The sequence below is a fragment of the Caretta caretta genome, chromosome 16 (genome assembly GCF_965140235.1).
Source record: "Caretta caretta isolate rCarCar2 chromosome 16, rCarCar1.hap1, whole genome shotgun sequence".
Taxonomy (NCBI): domain Eukaryota; kingdom Metazoa; phylum Chordata; order Testudines; family Cheloniidae; genus Caretta; species Caretta caretta.
This window is the reverse complement of record NC_134221.1, coordinates 19,523,218-19,544,224: the sequence shown is the minus strand read 5'-3', so window position 1 is coordinate 19,544,224 and position 21,007 is coordinate 19,523,218. Positions and strand designations below refer to the sequence as shown.

The 21,007-nt window shown below is 48.2% G+C and overlaps 1 long non-coding RNA gene across 1 annotated transcript; it reads left to right on the top strand.

Moving 5' to 3' along the window:
- Positions 1-1,139: 1,139 nt before the first annotated feature.
- LOC142069447 (uncharacterized) lies at positions 1,140-4,387 on the top strand. The gene is made up of 2 exons (XR_012665271.1): positions 1,140-1,238; positions 3,992-4,387. It is a non-coding gene; the product is annotated as an uncharacterized LOC142069447 (long non-coding RNA).
- Positions 4,388-21,007: the final 16,620 nt, after the last annotated feature.

Here is a 21,007-nt window from a genome sequence, read left to right as displayed (position 1 = left end):
GCTCAAATAAATTGGTTAGTCTCTAAGGTGCCACAAGTACTCCTTTTCTTTTTGTAAATACATTGTATCTCCTGCCCCAAAGTGCTTGCACATTAAAGCTCTGATCCTGCAATGAGCTTTGTGCAGGTGACCCCTATGCACCCAGGCCTGATTCCATTAGCCTGTGTGGGAGCAGGGATCCAGCCATGCAGAACGCTGGGGGCCTAATCTCAGTCAAGACACAGCAAGTGAGTGTAGCAGCAAGAGGAGGGACTAGAGGAGGGAGGATGAGAGTCAGCTGACTAGTAAAAGAACCCTATTTGTGAAGAGTGTTTGGTTTGCTGGGGTTCGTGCATCGAATTGTTAGTGATTGGTGAATACTGAGGCAGCCATTGATTGGTCAAGTGTGAATGTTTGCAAATCCCCAACATTTCATAGATTTAATTCCCAGTTGGTATTCCTGAGAACTCCCAGCAGCAGGCGCATCATTTGCTCTTAGTTATACTTTGGCTTAAAAAATTTCAGCCAACCAATCAGGGAGCATAAAAAAATTGCATATGGCGTAGGTGGCCAAGCATGATACACAAACAACAAAAAGCCAGAAGGAAGAGTTTGCAAACAACCCACTGTTTGCAAATTATCCGCCCAAACTATTTGCTCAGTGCTCCTGAGTAATAAATTCAGCTGCAGAAATTTGGACTGGTTGGCAGGTGATTTGCTAGTGCAAAGGAACTACCTTTGTAAAGCGCTTGGAGATCTTTGAAGGACACATATGGAAAGGTGAGTTCAAAGTATTATTACTAAGCTATAGTGCTTTTGTCTATCAACGGTATTTACACCATTTTAAATCTTGTTAGAATAAATAGGGTTGCCCTTTTTATCAGTGCAGTCTTACTGAAGTTCAGTGTGAAAACCTCAGATTCCCCACTGTTTAATGATGTTTGATGACATTAATGTCAAAACAACTATACCGGATGAGTGGAAAGAAAATAAATGCCAGGAAAATCACTATGCGAAAAGTACCTTGTGACTCAAGGAATCTGCTCCCTGGGAGTCTTTCAGTCACATCTGCTGACTGTGCTAAGATCCAAAGATCAAGCAAGCAGCACTCCCAGTTACAAAAATCACCTCCTATATCTGCAAACCACTGAATGAGAATAACCCCCCCACCATGTATGTTCTCCTGACACATTGCTGTCACTGGAAACAACAGGCTTCTCTATCCATCATGTTCAAGGATCGCAAAGTGTTTTCTAAAGGTGAGCCAGGATCATTGCCCCCATGATGCACACAGAGGAAACTGAGGCCCTCCGAGGTGCAGAGGAGATGTCATTTCCCCAGGGTCACACAGTGAGACATCAGAGATGGGAATGAATCAGGACTCGGGGTAGGTTTGGTGGGGCTAACATCTCATCAGCTGCTTTGAAAGTCGTCATGTCGAGTCAGGTCTGGGCTAGAAGTGGGAAATGTACACTGGGTAGCTTTGGATCTAACCTCAGACAAAAACTGCAGGGTTTGCAGGTCGCAGGGTTTGAAACTAAAACTTTCCCACCCACTGATTTGGGGTTTCTGCTGGTAACTCAGCTTTTTGTTCTGTTTGTACAGTGCCTAGCACAACAGAGTCCTGCTTCTTGATTGGAGCTGCTAGCCACGACTGCAATGAATTATTAATTATTATTGTTATTAGTTAAAACTATGCACTGTATACTTTCCTCTGATAAGAATTCTTTTACATTTAAAATTGATTATGGAAAAAACCCAACTGTCAGAGCATTTTACTTGGGTAGGTCAGATGTCAATGCTTGTGAACGATGGTCTGAGCCCTGATACAAGGCCTTTGGTTGTCATTTGAAATAGAAAATAAATTAATAAACTAAAATAAACAAATGTCTTTTCAGCAATAAAGTAGGTGTGGGGAAAAATCCACACTCATTGTTATGCGCTGAACAGCTCCATTTGCCACCTTTCATTTCCCTGCTGCAATGGTACCTTCAGAGCCTGGTTTCAGACCCTCAGCTGGTATAAACTGGGTTAATGGAAATGCCGATTTGGCCCTAGCTTTGTGTGTCTTTAAATGCTGCTTTAAAAATCTCTGGAGTGTAGCTGGTTCAATCCTGCAAGAAATGGAGGGTGCTTAGCACTTCCTAGTATTGGGCCATGCACTGATATGAATGCTTGACACTTGTGGAGTGTCATCAGGAAAATCTCTGGCAAATGCCTTTTTTTCCCCTGAGTTTCTGCAGAGATTGTATTGGTAAATGACAAATCCTTTCCTTAGCGCTGGGACAGGAAACCTTTGTTAGCAGTTTGTTCTACTTTTATTTTGTTATTACTAAATCTGTGTATGAGGGGTTCTACTTTCTCACCAGGGGCTACAATCTGTAATTGTGTTTTAACATGTTCACTAACACCATTGTAATTTGCAGCATGAACAAGAAACAAACATATGTTGCTAGTCATGTTTAACCCCAGGGCTTCTTAGCTGTGTGACTAGTAGCCTCTCCAATTATTGGACGTGAAACATTTCTTAAATTCTGATTTATTATTTGCCATAAAAACAGGTTGATATTTGAATTTCACTCATCTTGGATTGTGGGAATGTGCTGGTCATTTTCATGTGCTGTATCTAGTCAGTTTCAGGTTCTCATGCACTGGCCCAGTTCTGTTGTGTTTGGGTTCACAATACTGCAGGGGGATGATTACATCTCAGCAAAAAACAATCAGTTCTCATTTAAAAAGAAACAAACAACTCAGTTGCATATAAAGAAATAAAATACACTTGTATATTGGGCCAGTTCCCAAGATGCTTATTCTAGTGTTGCAAACTCTCTCAGTTCTATTGCAAAGATAGTGATATTTCATGCTTTTCTAACAGCCCAAGCTTCTAGAGTCCTGCCATTAATTAAGGATCTCAGCTTTTTTTTTTTAATGTAAGTTTCTAGCCCTGATGGTTGCAGAGTCAGGCTGGAAAATGTGACCTGAATGCACCCTAGAGGCTCAAACCAGCAGGCAAATTAAATGAACCATATTTTTAAAAAACACATTTTGTTTGTTTTGAGGCCTGACACATTATTTTTGAATGCTTGGGGCTGGCAATACTTTTGTTCAGGGCTTGCTCAGTTTGCACTCACCTGTGACTCAGACAAAACACCCAAGCTGAAATTCTGGGCTATGTCTCCACGTAGAACAGCTGAGGAGGGGTGGGGCAAAATTAACACCCACTTTGCAACCTTGGGATTCTGGGGTTGCTCCAGAGGCCAAAGTGGTCTCTGGCATAGAAAAAAAACAAGGAGTACTTGTGGCACCTTAGAGACTAACACATTTATTTGGGCATAAGCTTTCGTGGGCTAAAACCCACTTCATCAGATGCATGCCAATGAAGTGGGTTTTAGCCCACAAAAGCTTATGCCCAAATAAATTTGTTAGTCTCTAAGGTGCCTCAAGTACTCCTTGGTTTTTTTGCTGATACAGACTAACATGGCTACCACTCTGGCATAGAGTAGCCCTAGAGAGCTCTCCTTTCCAGCCTTCTGAATCCCTCTAGCACTCTGTCTCACAGCCCTGCCTGCTCTTGCCCCTGGGCAAACTGCCTATAGCAGGGCTTGTGTGAGGTGGTCTACGCAGAGTAGCTGACAACAACCTAATGCAGATCTGAGCTGGGGAAATCTTCTCCGTCCCCTTGTGGCTGATATGGACTAACGCGGCTACCAGTCTGAAACCAGTCCCACCACTATGTGCTACGGCAGCAGCATACCCATAGAGTGGGAGGCAGGGCAGAATCCCAGCCCGTTCTGATCTCAGTTATAGGGGCAGCAAACAGAAGCAATTCCACTAAGACCGTGGGCGTTGCACCTCCTGGAATTTGGCCCTCTGTGAATAACTTATGAGGCTTTTAACTTAATGTAAGGGCGTAAGGCAGCAAAGTGTCTCTGGCAGAATAAATATAGTTTGTAACTTTTTTTTAATCTGATCCCAGGCTTTGTCTATTTATATTGTTTTCTTTTTTAACCAGTGCTTAATGGCATCCTCCCAACAACAGATTCAGGCTGCTGAAGGCATTTCATTCTGCTCCGCTCTGAACTGAGGCACTCATTGATGGCTCAAATCCGCAGACAGCCTCTGGGCTGGAAAAGGACAACACCACTAGGACATTTTTCAGGCCAAAACTTGCCAAAACTGGATGAAACAAAGAATTTTTTGTCTTTGGCAACTGCAAACTGTTAACTAAGCCATTGCGGGTCAGATTCTGGTCTCTTCTGCAGTGAATGTAAATCCAGATCGGTGGACCAGATCCCCAGATTTATACCATCTGAGAATTTAGCCTTATGAATTTGCACAGGTGTAGAATCTTTCTCTCTAGTTTTTTAAGATGGGGAACCAATTGGTAAAAATAAACCCCTGCTAAATACGTGCTGCTCATCTCACTTTCTTGGCATTTTTCTTTATTGCAAAAAATAAATATTGCAAATATTTCTTTATTGAAACCCAGCTAATTTGCCGGCTGGAAATGACAGCACTGTGCATTTTTTTATTTTGTGTACGTTATGCAACACAAGCAACTAGTTCTGGTTTGGGTTTATTTATTTATAGGCATTTCTATGATGCCTCTCTCGAGAGCAGCTTTGAGGGTATTTGTGGGACTTTTCTACATTCCCCATATCTCTCTTAGTATCCAAACACGTCAGCAAAAGTAGAAACTGAAAGGCAAAATAAGCCTTTCAAGGTCCAATTAAATTACAGCCAGTAAACAATTAGGCATTAAGCTGCGCTTGGCATGTCAAGTTAGAGGATGTAATCGTTTGCAACTCTTTCATTCGCATCCCTTTCCTTCCCCACCTACCCCTCTTGCCGAAAGATCAATATTTTCCTCAATGTGTTTCTCAATCTAAGACTTTCAATAGATCCTTAAATTATCCTGCTCTTCCCCCACAACCTCAATTCAGGCCCCAACAGCTGGCCTTATGTGTGTGTATGCCCAGTCAAATCAAAGCTAAGCATCACCCAAGACAACAGATGGTCAACCACAGGTCATGTGATTAGTGTCTGGTGCATGACTAGATTAACAAAACTACAACAGGCCCAGAGTGGTTTCTGGAGTTGATGCGTTGCAACCAATTCTTTGGATCCATCCTGCTCACACTTATTTTTCCCCCCATTCAAATAAATCTGGTCACCAGCTAAATCTGGCGGTGATCACATTTCACAGGCCCAGGACTGCCTGGGAAGTTTGCAACTGGTTTTAAGATTTCGGCAGCCAGGATCTTGCACGAGAACATTTGCACCGCTCTGCTTTCTAGAAGGTCCATCCAGAAGACGATGCCCAGAAGCTTTGGTGGGGCTCAGCTCTCTGCAGCGTTATGAAAGGAGCTGTATGTCTGGGACCCTGCACACTGCAGCCTGTGGTTGGCTTCCCTGTCCTGCTCCAAAGCCTTGTGTCTGTATATGTCTGGGTCTATATCGTACATGCTTAGCAGGCTGGCAGGCGTCACTTCCTCTAGACAGCGACACAATTTCATCTACAAGCACTTGAACATATTACCAAGTCAGGGCCTTGTTTTCAAAGATGTCTGATGGGGGGTGGGGGAGGAGGGGATGGACAGACATCTACCGTTTTGGACTTTTCCTTGTGAGTGTTTACATCCCTCTGCCTGCAGACATTGCTGTCCATAGCAAGTCACACCGCTCGGGCAGCAAGTGCTAAATTGAATTTGAAATTCAGGGTCTGATGTTCAAAGGCTGCCTGGGAGATCCCCCACTGGTGCTGCCAGCATTAATTTAGTTGCTGTGTTTTTTTAACTTCCTTTGTCACAGGGGTGAGACTGCCGCCTCCCTTCCATCTCAAACCCCCCAGTCGGGGAAAGCAGACCCTAAAACGACAGGTCGGTATCGGGCATTTCACGGTGGCAATAGAAAGGGCACAAAGCTTCGAGAGGGCCCAGCTGGGATATCGCTTGTGGTCACATGAGTCTTTCCTTTAAAATAGAGTGAGAGTGAGAAGCTGTGGGCAGATGCTGCTCAAGACAATCTGCCGCCCCCTAGGAAAAATGTCAGTGTGCTGATCTCTTCTTCCCCAGAGAACGGAAGCTCTCCACCGGGAGAGCGGGGTGCATCGGATTTTCTGCAGGGGGATTGCAGCAAGTCTTCTGCTGGCTCAGTGGTTATGGTAGAAGGGGGTGGAAGCAAGTGCCAAGGCACAACGCCACTCACTTCAGGTTTGGCCCAGCTGCCCTAGGCAGAATCGGACACCCTAGGCAGCTGCCTAGTTTGCATATAGCTAGAGCAGCTCCTGGCTAATGACCCTGAGGCTCTAGGCCTGCTGGACGACTGGGGTCCTGAGGCTGCTGTTGTGGAATAAGCAGAAAAGGTTGAAATCGTCAATGTCTCTGAAAGAGGATGTGTATCACAGCAGTGCTTGGGGTGCACGGTGCTGTACAAATACAGAGTGAAAGACAGTCCCTGCCCAAGAGCTTGCAATCTCAACAGGCAAGACAGTCAAAGGGTGGAAGGAGGAGGAGAGAGGAAGTAACCTGCCCAGGGTGAGTGTCAGAACTGGGTCTCATGAGTCCCAGTTCGGTTCCTTATTCTCTGCCCCAGGCTGCGTCCCAGTGATCTCCCCACTAGACTACTTGTAACCTCTTTGGGCCTCAGTTTCCCCGAACACTTACTTTTCTCCCTCCCAGGGATGCTGAAGGGCTTCATTCATTCACATGGTTCAGGTGACCCCAGTTCCCTCGATCCCAGGTTCTTTGCTAACAGAATGACACTAATCCTTGTAGTAGCTTTGTGTTCTCTCTCCCAAATGAAGGATTAAATGCTTTGGGAAAACCTACCAGGAGCCCAACACTCATGAGCAACCCTACCATAACGAACCAGCTCATGCAGCCTAAGCCATAGGAGCAACCCAACCATAGGAGACATTTATATGTAATCCATTGCTGAGCCATGAGGATAAAGGAATGTTAGCTGCAAGGCCAGATCCCCGCTAGTGTAAGTTAGCATAGCTCCACTGACTCTGATGGAGTGACGCTGACTTACGCCAGCTGAGGTTCAATTCAGCACCAGAATCTATTCCCTAAACAGCTTCAAAATGGAGTTGGAGGAGTATAGTTGTCCCAGATATTGGGACCACCATCCCGGCTGACCTCCCAGTCAGGAAAAAGATCCTGTTGTTCTGGAGTAAAGAGTGCTCACACATGGACCTACTCCATGTTTAGACAAGCCCTAACAAACAGGAAGTGTATGGAGCCTTCCCCTAGAGCTTGAGGAAAGTCCTCCAGTCTTTTAAGTGACCCCTGCTGATTCTATACCGGGCGGGTTCTCTGCACACTTCAATGAATAAGTGGGAGGCTGGGAGAAGTTAAGCCTAGGTCTGTGGGATAGGTGATGGACCCCTACACTTTTGCATGGGCTAGACGGTGCATAAAACAGCGGCTAATTAACCCCTAAACCATCAGACACTGCCCCACCTTCTCTCTGTGTAAGTTTCCTGTTTTAAAAAAAAAAAAAAACAATAAAAAAAAAGTTTTTGGAGCTACAGTCGAAGGCCCCAAGAAGTGAAAAGCTGCAGCTGAGATACCAGCTGTCTGCCTTGCTCAAAGAGCGGCCCTGTTTATCTCCCCTTGTCTCTGAAGCGGAGCCGCTTGGGTGCCAGCAATCAGTTGTTATTTGAGCTGTACAAGCTGTGTTGCTTTTATTTATTTTTTTCCATGCTTAGGGGGGGAAACCCCCCCGACAAACTCCTGGCTCTTATAGGGTGACCTATTCTTTCTACCTCACTGGCAACAGCCCTCAGCTATCTGCCCAGTTCGACTCTCCCCCGCCTCCAGGGGAGCTCCCACAAGGGGTCACTGTGGATGGGATCCACTGGCGTTCAGTGCAAGGCCATGGGATCCCGTTGCAGTTCTAGATCACCCAGGGCTTCGCTGGCTTTCTCGCTGGGGAAGATGGGGAAACAACATTTGGAAAAAAAGGTTTGTGAAATTCCGTGGCTGATTTTTGGCCAAATTTAGCTTCCGGTGGAATTTCTGACCAGCTTTTGCTGAATTTTGAATCCCCCAGAACATCATCATCCACCCATCCTCCATCCCTGGAAGCACTGGGCTGACTGTCGTTGAAACTTGCGTCAGCCAGAGGCGTCGCTGCTGGGGTTGGGGGTGGAGGTAAACCTTCCTCGCTCAGCCCCTCCTGGCTACATAACTGTCTGTGCTGCCAGGCTAGCACAGGAGATGTGACACCAGGCTGGTTTGGGAGGGGCTGCGCACTGATGCCTGTGTTAAGTCTCTGAGCATGTACCATGGGAAGCAGAGGGTTTCAGGAACCTGAGCAGACTCAGGCCTGTGGAGGCGCTCTGTCTGCTCAAGACTGCAGAGCAAATGTTACCCCTGCATCAGTCCTAGTCCCTGCCGTTCCCAGGGCTTAGGAGCCCCTTTCCCTGCAGACACTCCCTCCAATGCTCCTGCAATCGGACCTCTTTTAGGATGACTCTCTGTGGACTCACTCCAGCCTCTTGCCAATGGGCTCCCTCCCCTGGCAGCTGCCTGTGCCCCTTGTGCCCTCCACCTGCCCCTTCCGCAAGAGCCTTCTCCTCTGCATCTTTTGTGGCCTCTGCCTTGTCAGCCCTTGTTCTCGTCTCAGACTTCCTCTGCAGATGTGCCCTTTCCTCCCCGCCTGTTCCTCTGGGGTGCTCTGCTCACTGCTGCTGGCCTCATGACTACTAGCTGAAGAGGGTGAATTGCACAAAGCCTCCTGTGGATGCCGAATGCTGCCTTGTGCCATTTGTCTCTGCCAAGTGCCCCAGGAGCAGAGAGAACCCGCTCCCTGAGCAGGCGCTGGGAGCGGAGGCAGCAGCCGCAGGGCATCTCAAACTAGGGAGGGGTCAGGCTCTGGTTTCTGATGCTGTGCTTCTGGATCGCTTTGCCGACTGGTTCCTTTCTCCAATTCCCAATGCTCCCCTCACCGGCCCCTGCTGCAACGTCACCCTCTGCTCTCTGCTCTTGCCCTCCCTCGATCTCCCTTCGTTTCCCCCGCCCATGCTCCTAGTTGATCATCCACTCCCCTTTCCTCTGATCACACTGCCTCCTGCTGGACAGAATTCCAACAGACAAAACGCCAGCGGGGACAAGGAGGGGGCGAGGAACAAGCCGGCCACTTGCTACCTCTCACCCTGATCACTCTGCTTCTGTGCTCCATCCTGTCCACATCCAACGCTTGGACTGTCTTGTCTGCTTAGTGCCTGCCCCAGAGAGCTTACAATCGCTCTCTTATTATCCGATGAAGTGAGCTGTAGCTCACGAAAGCTTATGCTCAAATAAATTGGTTAGTCTCTAAGGTGCCACAAGTCCTCCTTTTCTTTTTGCGAATACAGACTAACACGGCTGTTACTCTGAAACCTCTCTTATTACCTGTGGTTGCAGCTCCTAGCACAAGCCTGATTCAGGGCCTCTTAGTGTTACTGGAATACAAATAACAGCCAGCAGTAAGTGTGTTAGGACGCCGTTTCTTGGAGGGACACCAAACGAAGGGAAGCTGTGTCGATGATTGACACCGGCAACTCTTTAAGCAGCAGCAGCTTTACAGGAAGAGTTGAGGGGGGAGAGAGGTGGGAAGAGGTGACAAGGGTGACAGAGGAAGCAGTCACAATCTGTTGTTTTCAGGAGGGAGAGAAATCTCATACCCCGCTGAGCTGCCCATGTTGGACTGCTGAGAGCTCAGACTAAAGACACATCATTGGTGGCATCTCCCTTTAAATGTAGCAGGAGGCTGCCTGACACCGACCCAGAGCTCCCTTCAAAGTTCATGTCAGGCTCAAGGGGCAAAAGAAAAAAAAATCTCCAGCCCTATCTGTCCCCAGGGATGATCAGATCCCAGGGAAGCCAGCCCCAAGTGCAGAAGGAAAGCAATCCAATCGGCCTCAGTCCTTAGGAAATGCAACTGATCTCCCCTCATCCCCCACCACTCCTCACTCGCTTGCTATTCTCGGTCTCCTGGGAGGGCTCCGTTGCACAGCTATCCCATTATGTGTGCCCTGGAAGGGATCAGGAGAGTGAGGAATGGCACCGGCACCAGCTCATGGTTTAGAATGTCAGGAAGCAGATGGTAATTTACATGTAGGTGTGAGGGGAAAAAAATGCCTTTAACTTGGGGGTATTAGATGTTTGGAGAGATTGCTTAAGATGAAAGTCTTATGCTTTGTTAGCAGCTGCAGCCTCTTGGGAGGAACTGAAAATTGCCTAAAAAGAAAAGGAGTACTTGTGGCACCTTAGAGACTAACCAATTTATATGAGCTTTCGTGAGCTACAGCTCACTTCATCCGATGAAGTGAGCTGTAGCTCACGAAAGCTCATGCTCAAATAAATTGGTTAGTCTCTAAGGTGCCACAAGTACTCCTTTTCTTTTTGCGAATACAGACTAACACAGCTGTTACTCTGAAACCTGAAAATTGCCTGTGATCTTGAGTGAAGCTCTACGTAAGGGGGGCACAAAAGGAAGCTAGATTTCCTCCTCCCTCTCTTCTTCCTTCATTATTTAGGTTCCCATAAATCCAGCTCCCAATGGGGACAGTAGGTTGGATTTTTCCCACTAGAACTTCAAAAGCAAATCTGGGAAGTATAGAGCTCCGAAGGTGTAACTGAATTGCTGCCCAGCGCAGTGCTGGAGTCCCCCAGGTTCACCATTCCTGAAGGCTACAACTTTCCTATACACCATGGGCATATCACGAATAACCTGCTGTCCTGGTCTGACCATCATCTCCTCACCGGATCCTGGCCTTCCCTCTACATCACTAGGGAACTGACACCACAGCACTTGCCTGCCAGCTAAAACTTTCACATCTTTTATGTCTTTTTCCGCTCAGTCTAGAAGGCCAATCCATCCAAGAGCAAGGCCAAGGTGGCAATGAGATGGGAGAACAGTATAATCACCTACCAGCTATTGGCAGCAATACCCTGGCACCATGGCACCTCTCTTCTCCCAGCACCACCCAAGAAATTAACGCTGGTTCACTGAAGAACACTGCTTTACCAGCATGAATCTACTCTGACCTGGAGAGACCACCTTTGGGGAAAGGGTAGTTCTCACTCACTTACAAGTCTTTCTGTGCTGAGGCTTTTGTGGAGTAGACACTTGTGTCTTCTAAAAACTAGCCTGAAACCACCAGATCTCTTCCTCTAGGCCAGTCACTATCCAACAAGGCTTGATCGGAATTGACAAGTTAAAGGTGCTGTAACATATCATCAAGCCCCCGAGACCCCCAGTCCCTCTTAGCCCTGAACCCAGCTGCATTGTTAGCCAACAAGGGGATGAAAATGGGAAGTGTTGCCTGAAAGAAGACAGGCACATGTAAAGAACAGCAACCTGACCACAGAAAGGAGACAAGTCAACTCTTGCTGGAATTAGCGAGTATCACGGGGTTGGGGAAGAAATCAGCCAGAAATCATATGATATAAATTGGATGTGGGGAGATCCCTATGGGAAAATACATGTTTAGACTAAAGTGAACAGAGGTCCTCATTACTCAAGCAGAACAGAGGTTCCTTTCAGGCAAGTAGCTTCCAGCCACTGGAGGAAAATTGATGGAAAAAGCACTTTTATTTTTCATTTCATAGCCGTTAACAAAAGATGCAAAAAACTGCCTCCTGTAATGTAAGGAGTACAGAGCCAGCTGAGATTCCTAAATCTGTGAAATGAGGTGGTTTTGGACTATGCCTCCCAATAGGCTTTTTTATTTTTGTGCTCAGAAAACAAAATAAGTGAGTTATGATTTATTCACTGTCCATATATGTTAAAAGTGCTTTCCACAGATCGTCATCAACATCATCCTTAGCTCTATGGCTGAATGAAACTAATAAAGCACTTTGCAAAGGAGGGGAGACTGAGGCACAGAGTGGTGATGGTCTCGGCTAAGGTCACTCAGTATGTCAAAGTCAGAGTCAGAGAGAGACCCCCGGCTTGCTTACTTCCAGGCCAGTGCCCTTACCCTCTGAACAAAGCTATAAGCCTTAGCTCTGCTGCCTGAAGAGATGCTATGAGAAAGAAAATAATGAAAAACCAATCTTTTTAAAAATCACTTTCATCTGCTCTGGGACAGCAAAGGCTCAAATGCCTTCAGCATAACTGAATGATGTCACTGCAGGGAAGAGTTAAGGTTACCTGAGTGCCCTAATTGTGAATTTCCAAATCTGAACCTGCTTGGATTTCTTTTCAGTTTAACCTTAACTCTGACTTACCTGGGTTTACCATTCTTGTTTTTGGGGATAATTACCCCAGCTGTCATGTGACGTATTGTACCCGTCAGGGACTGATCTGTATCAACCTTACCCCCCACTCAGCGTTGGTTTTGTGTCTGAGATGGTACAGAGCACTCTGGATGCTGACTCCCGTGCTGTGACCATTGCACCCTGTCCTTCCTGTAGCACAAGGTAGGCCATTTGTTAGGTTTCTACGAGAGGCACCTTGACTCCCTCCTTGCCTGCTGTGTTGGAGCAGATCCTCTCTTTCAGACTGTATCTTGCAGAACTCTTATTTGCACCGCCTGGCTTTGTTACTGCTGCACAAGCCCACGCCTGTAACCCGCCATGCTGAGTCACTGACCTGCTGCCAAAGGACCTGGTGGCATTTAGAGAATGCACGTCTAGTGCCTTGTCTTGTCTGGTGCTTTGTGCTGTTCCACAGAGAAGCCTGGAAGACTTCCTGGGGACATTATATGTTACGCTGCATTCCCTCTGATAAAGAAATTATCCCTAAGTTGAGCACTGGTAGATGAAGCTGGCTGGTAGGGGAATGCCCTGACATGCTCTCAGGGAAAGACTAGATGGCTCTTGTTGAGAAAGTTTTTTCCCCATGACTAAGAGATGATCCCATGAATATACTGGTGAAAAAAGGGAGCACCTCATTAATCTGTGAGGGGAACCCACTGTCCTTGAACCACGGGGGGTTTAGCCCATGGTGTTTGTGGCTCAGTCAGCAGGTTTAACTGGGGTAATCAATGAGCACTGTGAAGTACATTGTTGGCTTGGAGGGGCTAGGGGCTGGGCTAAGCTGGCATTCAGGAGGCGCTCTGGGTGCCTGGAAAGAGCAGGTGGTTGGGTTGCGGTTCATGGCAGGACTTGGCAGCTAGCAGCTGAGGTGGTGTTGGAGTTGCTGGAGAATGGAAAGGCAGAGGCTGAAGGAGCTGGACTGCCCTGAGATCTGAGCAGGAGTCCTGGGGTGGCTTGAAACCAGGGTGCTGTGACCGTGCATTGGTGGGGCTGGTTACTACACTAAGAATGGTGCTGGTTCGGTGGCTCTGTGCATGCAGAGTATAGTGTGCCACCACGGCTGGCTATAAGCTGCATAGCATCTCCTTCTCTTCCTTTAGCGGCTGATTCTTCCTCTCTGCTTGCTGCCCATGCTCACCCTCAGACCTGCACCTCTTTTGCCTTCTGGATGGAGCAGTAACATCTCCTGCCCTTTGTGGAATCACCTCATTGCATTCTGCTCCTGTTTGGATGCCTCCTCTGGCCTTCCTGCAAGGCTCATGGGACAGCTATTTTGGATTTGCAAAAGGGAAAGGAGGACTTGTGGCACCTTAGAGACTAACAAATTAGTCTCTAAGGTGCCACAAGTCCTCCTTTCCTTTTTGCAAATAGAGACTAACACGGCTGCTACTCTGAAACCTGCTATTTTGGATTTGATTCCTACACAATCAGTTATGCAACATCCCTTTTTGCTGCGCTGCCTGTTTTGGAGTAATAGCTATGACACCACCCAGTGTAGGCAACTCCCAGAACTTGACATTTACGTGATAGGCTTTTCTTTAAACATCCTTAGCTAGAATCATGGAGAATTCCGGTCAGCAGCTCTTGTTTTAATTAAAAGGGAAAGGAAGTGTTTTGCTGGATGATTGTTTTGGAAGAGAAATCTGCCACTGGGTTTCTGTGCTGCTGACATCCAGCTCTGAAGGGGATGTTGATTGGGAAAACCAGTGTAGAGTAAAATTGCTGTTATCCCTTTATATGTTCCCCCAGGCCCTGTCTGCCGTTGGCAGACTGGTGTGAATGAGAGAGGGTAGGATCTGCCCCCAAGTGACTGTAATAGGAAAATAGGCAAGCAGAAGATATGCGGGGCTCCAGAATCGCCATCCTCCAAGCTATAATGATAATACTTTCCCCCTATATATTCCAGTGCCTCTCATCCCAGGATCGCAAACCGTCAGTAGATTAAGTCTCTCAAAACTCTTGTCGGGAAGCTAAGTATCATTCTAGCCATTCACAGACGAGGCAGAGTCTCTGAGAGATACCAAGATTTTCAAATATGAAGTTAAGCACCTGAATCTGCACATACGAACCTAAAGCAATGGCTTGAGGCACCCACAATTCCCACTGACGTGCTCAGCACTTCTGGAAATCGGGTTATTTAACTAGGTGCCTTAGTATGGATATAGGTGTCTAGTTTTAGGCATCAATGTTTGGGAATGGCAGCCTTAGGCTCGCATAACACTGGAACATGGGCACGTTCGAAGAAATGGAAGGCACCAGACTGCAAACCAATCAAAGGAAATACTTCTTCACACAACATGCACTTAGACTGTGGAACTCATTGCCACAGGATGTCATTAAAGCCAAGAATTGAACAAGATTAAAACACGGATTGGACAGTTATATGGATATCAAGAATATCCAGAGTTACCAACTCAAATTGTGAGGCCCTACACTCAACTTGATGGCATTTCTTTGGATGTAACACACACTGAGCCCCTAGCATGGGGGGGAGGTGGGATGGAGGAAACACAGAGCCCTGGCATGAGGTAGGAGGGTTGTAGCAGGGGAGGGGAAGGTGGCACACAGGAAGTTTGGGGGTGGGGTGGGAGAAATGGAGGGATGGAAGTTGCTCCTGGGATGTGCAAGGAGCTCAGCCACCAGAAACAACAAAGTGTGTCACCCTTTAGTCAAATGCTAACAATTTTTCAAGGGATATTAAGCCTCACGGTTCAGGGTATCAGCCAATCTCTAACTAGAGGAGTTAGGAGGAGGTCTCATGCCACATCTGCCTAATGTGAGGTTTCTTGCACCTTCCTCCGAAGCATGTAATTCTGTAAGAGTCAGGACATTGGGCTAGATGGAGCTCCGGTCTGATCCAATTCCTGTGTGCTCTGTGCCTCAGTCTCCTCAGCTGTAGAATGGGAGATAATGATACGCCCCTCCCTGCCACAGACACAGGGAGCCAGTCAGTCGATGCCTCTCCCGTGCTCTGCACATGTCGCGGCGTGTTCTAATGATGGGCTCTCCCTTGGCACGCAGCCCCCGACGAGCCAACGCGCTGCCCTTCCCGGGCCCCATTCTCCGCCAGCGTCTCGCTCGATGCAGGCCGTCACCCGTCAGCCGCTGACCATCAGCTCCTCTTTTGAAAGCCACTCAGCTGAGAGCTAACAGCAAGCAGCAGAAGCTGGACGGAAGAGCACAGTCAGGGGCCTGTCTCCCACCGGCCGACCGCATCTCAATCACACGCACAACAGGCTTGCGCGCGTGGGCATATGCTAATTGCTGCCATTGTTCCCCCACCACCCCTTTTCCCTCTTCCTCCCGCTGATCCCTCCTCTCCAGCCTCTCCAACCGGCCCCTACAGCAGCTCTTCAGCATTTTGTGTGAGCTGCAGCTCAAGGAAGTTTTGTTCAGCTTGGCTAACCTTGGCAGATGGACAAAGGGACGATTGTCTGCCGCAATTTTGCCCTCAATTGATTTCCTGATCAGCCTTCAGAACGGCACAGCCAACCAGGTCCTCGCTGACTAACATCATTAAATTCAACTCCAGGGCTAGGATAACCAGGGAGTTAGGAGCAAATTAAACCTTTTTAAGGGGGGAGGGGAAAAGGCCTGCGTTTCAATGAATGAGATCTGAGATGGCTGCAGTAGCAAGGGGGCAGCTCGAGCTGCCCTCACCGTCTTGGTCCACGGCCAGTGCTAGATAAGGCAGCCAGGGCGCTTTCCCATTCATCAAAGAGCAGCCCTGGGAACCTCCCTCTCGCCTCTCCCCCACGCACAGCTGCGTGCAGGACATTGAGTGCACGTTCACTTGCCAGGAGAGGGTTGTTTCCTTCCACAGGTGCTTTGGGTTTGTGAGTGTGAGTGTGTGTGGAGGGGCAAGTAGGGAGGCAGTGCTGGAAACGGAGCCATTCGCTGTCCACCTGGAGCTGACACAGAGCGTGCAGGGGGGCTAGCTGGGCATGGGGAGGGAGGCAGAGAGCTTGAAACTCATGCCATTCTCTCAAGGAACTGGTGCAGATTTTTGCCTTCCCCCCCTTTCTCTTCACCTTCATTGCTGCTACTTCTGGCATCTAAGGTTTGGAACATTCTTGGACGCCCGTAGGGCTTCGGGCGGGTCACATCTACCCGGGGAGACAAGAGCAGGCCCTATTTCTGGTTGTCATGGTAACAGCAGTTCCAAAATCTGAGCAGGCCTGGCTGCTGGGAGAGGGTCCCATGCTATAGAGGTCAACTCAAGCAGGCTTCATTTCTAGAAGGGCTTCCAGGAGTACAGTGGGGTTCCAATCGGGGCAGGCCACATTTCGGGGAGGGGTGCCAGGGTCCCCACCCAAAGAAAACATGTAGTGAAAAGATCCATTTAAAGGGGATCCAGCTCTAAAAGGCCGAAAAGAGGCTGCTTTTGTTACAGAAAGATCCCCACTCTGTTCCACTCTCCTCAGGCTGGCTCCTGTTTGCAGATCATCTCAGAATAAAGACTCTCTAGGGTGGCGGGGGACTAGAGCTTTTTGTATTCACTTCAGGGCCTTTATGTGCTTGTTTCAGATAATAGGGCCAATCACTGTCATTGATGGCTGGGAGACAAGGTGCAGGAGGAAATGTCTCTTATTGGATCAACTTCTGTTGGCGAGAGAGACAAGCTTTCCGGCCACACAGGCAGCCCTGTAGAAGAGCTCTGTGTGGCTCGAAAGCTTGTCTCTCTCACCAAGTTGGTCCAATAAAAGATATTACCTCACCCACCGTGTCTCTCTAATAGCCGGGGACTGACATGGCAACAACTACACTTCATACAACAATTGATGTCTGTGGGAATTTTGCCCTTGACTTCCTTGGAAGCTGGGTTGGGTCCAGTATCTTCAACACTAGGGATTCATAGAAGCCAGAAGGGACCATTGTAATCATCTAGGCCCGGGGTGGGGAACCCTTTTTTCTATCACGGGCCATTGACTCACAGAAAAAAATCAATCGTGGACCACACACAGTCCCATGGAGTGGGGATGGGGTGGGGGGAGAGGTGAAGACTTGGGGCTTCTCCCCACAGCGGGGAGAGCTGGCACTCGTGGCTCCAGCCCCGCTGGTGGTGGTGGTGGGGAGGGGCCCTAAGGCTCAGGGCTTCCAGCCCATGGCACCGAGACTTGCCACGGGCCAGACGAAATTAAACAACAGGCCAGATCCGGCCCGGGGGGCGTAGGTTCCCCACCCTGATCTTGTCTGACCTCTTGTATAACACAGGCCAGGGAACTGCACCCAAAATAATTCCTAGAGCAGATCTCTTAGAAAAACATCCCATCTTGATTTTAAAATTGTCAATGACGGAGAATCTACCACAACTCTTGGTAAATTGTTCCAATGATTAATTATTCTCACTGTTTAAAATGTATGCCTTATTTCCAGTCTGAACTTGTCCAGCTTCAGCTTCCAGCCTTTGGATTGTTAGACCTTTCTCTGCTAGACTGGAGAGCCCATTGTCAAATATTTGTTCCCCATGTTGGCACTTATAGCCTGTCGTCAAGTCATCCCTTAACCTTCTCTTTGTTAAGCTAAGTGGATAGACTCCAGGAGCTCAGTCATTAGAAGGCATGTTTTCTAATCATTCTTGTCCCTCTTCTCTGAATCCTCTCCAATTTGTCAACATTCTTCTTCATTTGTGCGCACCAGAACTGGATTCCAGCAGCGAGCACACCGGTGCCAAACACAGGTAAAATAATCCTTCTACTCCAATTTGAGATGCCCCTGTGTATGCAGCCAAGGATCGCACTAGCCCTTTCGGCTACAGCGTCACACTGGGAGCTCATATTCAGCTGATGACCCACCACGACCCTCAAAAATGAGCCAACCGGCTGGGAAAAGAGTGGCAGCTTTCCTGGCCCCAAACCCGCCACCAGCAACATAACAGCTTTCTAGAACCGAGCTGGATTAACGACATTGACCGAGAAACCCCTTCTGTCGATGGAGGAAGTGTCGCCGCGACAGATGCAACAATCGAGTTGTGGCGCTGTATTGGAGGGAAAACCTGAGAAAGATGCCCATTCTCAGCGTAAAGACTCCAAGTGATCAAGAGGTCACCACGTCCCTTGGTGATCTAAACCCGTGGTTAAGAGCCCTCATTGTGGTTTATCTTTCCACTTTGAATTTTTCCGAGTTCACCACCCAACCCCTGGATCTTCTCACATCTCTGCCTTATCAGGTGTCAGCAAGGAGCAGAAGCACCCGAAAGGCTGTTCTCACAGTCCTTTGGACTCAGGGGAGTCATTTCAGAAACATTCAAAGGGGCGAAGCAAAGTGGTGCCAGCATTTAGTACATTCTCCATTCCAAACTGCATCATGACAGAGAAAAACTAGGCAATTAGTGCTTTCCTAATGAGCACGTCCAAAGTCCGAGAGGGGCTAAACATGGACCTCATGATGGAGCAAATAGACCTGTGAAAAGTCATGGGGGAGCTCTACCCCTACTTGCCCCACAGCAAATGACGCTCTGTTTGGAATCACAGATCATGCTGCCAAAATGTCTCAAGGGACTGTAAAGCACAGGCTGCTCTATGCCTCTGTGAAAAGGGGGCAGGAAAAATAGTCCTACAGCATCACCGATATTCTTCTGACGGCTTGAAGCAGACTTGGTTCACTTAGTGCTGTCTCTGTATCTCCCCATTTCCCAGTGGGCTCTGGCTGAGAGGGACAGCCTGGGAATGAGGCTGTGTTTCTAGCCAGCCACTCTAGCCAGACTCAAGCCACCAAAGCAAACTATGGGAAGTCAGGCCACCAACTCAAAACGACGCCAGCGACGGAGAGATCAAGAGGTGGTTTTATTTAACCACACCCCAGGCTTGCAGTTGTGTTCAGCGTGCTCCGCAGCATGCTGGGTGGCTCAACAGCGGGGGCACTTGCCTCTCACCTCTCCTCCTGGGACTATTTAAGTCCAGTCTGAGATCTTAAGTGCAAGGAATCGGTTGGTGCCAGCTGGAAAGCAGCCCATCCCAGGAAACCACTCTGAGCAAACGCAGTGGTCAGCCTATGGTCAGGAGACTAGCACTGAATAAAGAAAAGGAGTACTTGTGGCACCTTAGAGACTAACCAATTTATTTGAGCATGAGCTTTCGTGAGCCACAGCTCACTTCATCAGATGTGTACCGTGGAAACTGCAGCAGACTTTATATACACACAGAGAATATGAAACAATACCTCCTCCCACCCCACTGTCCTGCTGGTAATAGCTGGTAATAGCCACAAGTACTCCTTTTCTTTTTGCGAGATAAGCTATTACCAGCAGGACAGTGGGGTGGGAGGAGGTATTGTTTCATATTCTCTGTGTGTATATAAAGTCTGCTGCAGTTTCCACGGTACACATCTGATGAAGTGAGCTGTGGCTCACGAAAGCTCATGCTCAAATAAATTGGTTAGTCTCTAAGGTGCCACAAGTACTCCTTTTCTTTTTGCGAATACAGACTAACACGGCTGTTCCTCTGAAACCTAGCACTGAATAATCGCTCCACCTGTGGGGCGCTTGTGGGCTTTCTGAGCTGTCTTGGGAGGGTGGAGGGGGTTCTCATGGAAAAGGACATGCATGGACAGAGGAGGGATTAACTCCGCTGGATCCCGATTCGCGGGATTTTGCCCCATACCTGGAAGGCTGGCCAGCATTTTGCAAATCAGCTTTGAAGGAGCTGCAAAAAATGGAGCCTGTTTCATAAAGATCCAGGCAGGTGGCAGCCTGAACTCACTCCTCTAATCCCATCACTCACAGTCCCATGAAGTCTCTGGGTATCGGAACTCCCAAGTCTTCTTGAGGGCAATAGTTATATATTTTTTGTTGCACAGAATATGCCCGAACATATCCCAGGAACGTGATGGAACAGGGAAGAAACAGACTTTCCCACCATTGCTTTTCCAGCTCCTTGTCTCAAGGCTGAATCTTTTGGAATGAAAATGAATAAGCAGGTGGTCCTTGGAACACCTGCTGCACTTATAGTCCTATCTGCATCAGATAGTCTTAAAGTGGAAGATGCAAAGCAGCTCAGTGGCCTTTGCTGTTGTCAGGCACTTGGCTGCTTGAATTATTGTAGAGCAGGGGGTTCTCAAACTTCATTGCACCGCGACCCTCTTCTGACAAAAAAAATTACTACATGACCCCAGGAGGGGCCAAAGCCTGAGCCCACCCAATCCCAGCCACCCTGAGTGCGGGTGGGGAGGCGGGGCCAAAGCCCCACTGCCCCAGAGCTGGGGGAGAGGCAAAGCTGAAGCCCAAGGGCTTCAGCCCCAGACAGTGGGGCTCGGGCTTTGGCCCCTGGCCCGAGCAAGTCTAAGCCAGCCCTGGTGACCCCATTAAAACAGGATCGCGACCCACTTTGAGGTCCCAAGCCATAGTTTGAGAGCTGCTGCTGTAGAGGATGCTGCAAGCACTGATTCACTAATGAGATGGGTTTTAGCAAAAGTCCCAGCCAATTCTATGTTAAGAGAATCAGACCGATTAACTCAAACAAAGGAGGGGAGGGAGTTGTAATTAATTAAGATATATAAGGCCAAATTCTGCTTTTAGTTACCCTGGGTGGAAACTGGGCGTGATACTGAAGGCAGAGATGCAGCGGAGAGCAAAATCTAGCCCCTGAAGTCCACGTTTCCTCATGTGGTACCCCTGATAGGGGTGGAGCATGCTTGAAAACTCCATTGTTGACTCAAAGTTTTTATGTCTCTGGGGTCTACGTCACCAACAAATTCATAGGATCTAGGAGAACATCCATCAGTCTCTCTCATGCAATAAATGTGGTCAATGACAGATCTAGGCTTTCATCTGAAAA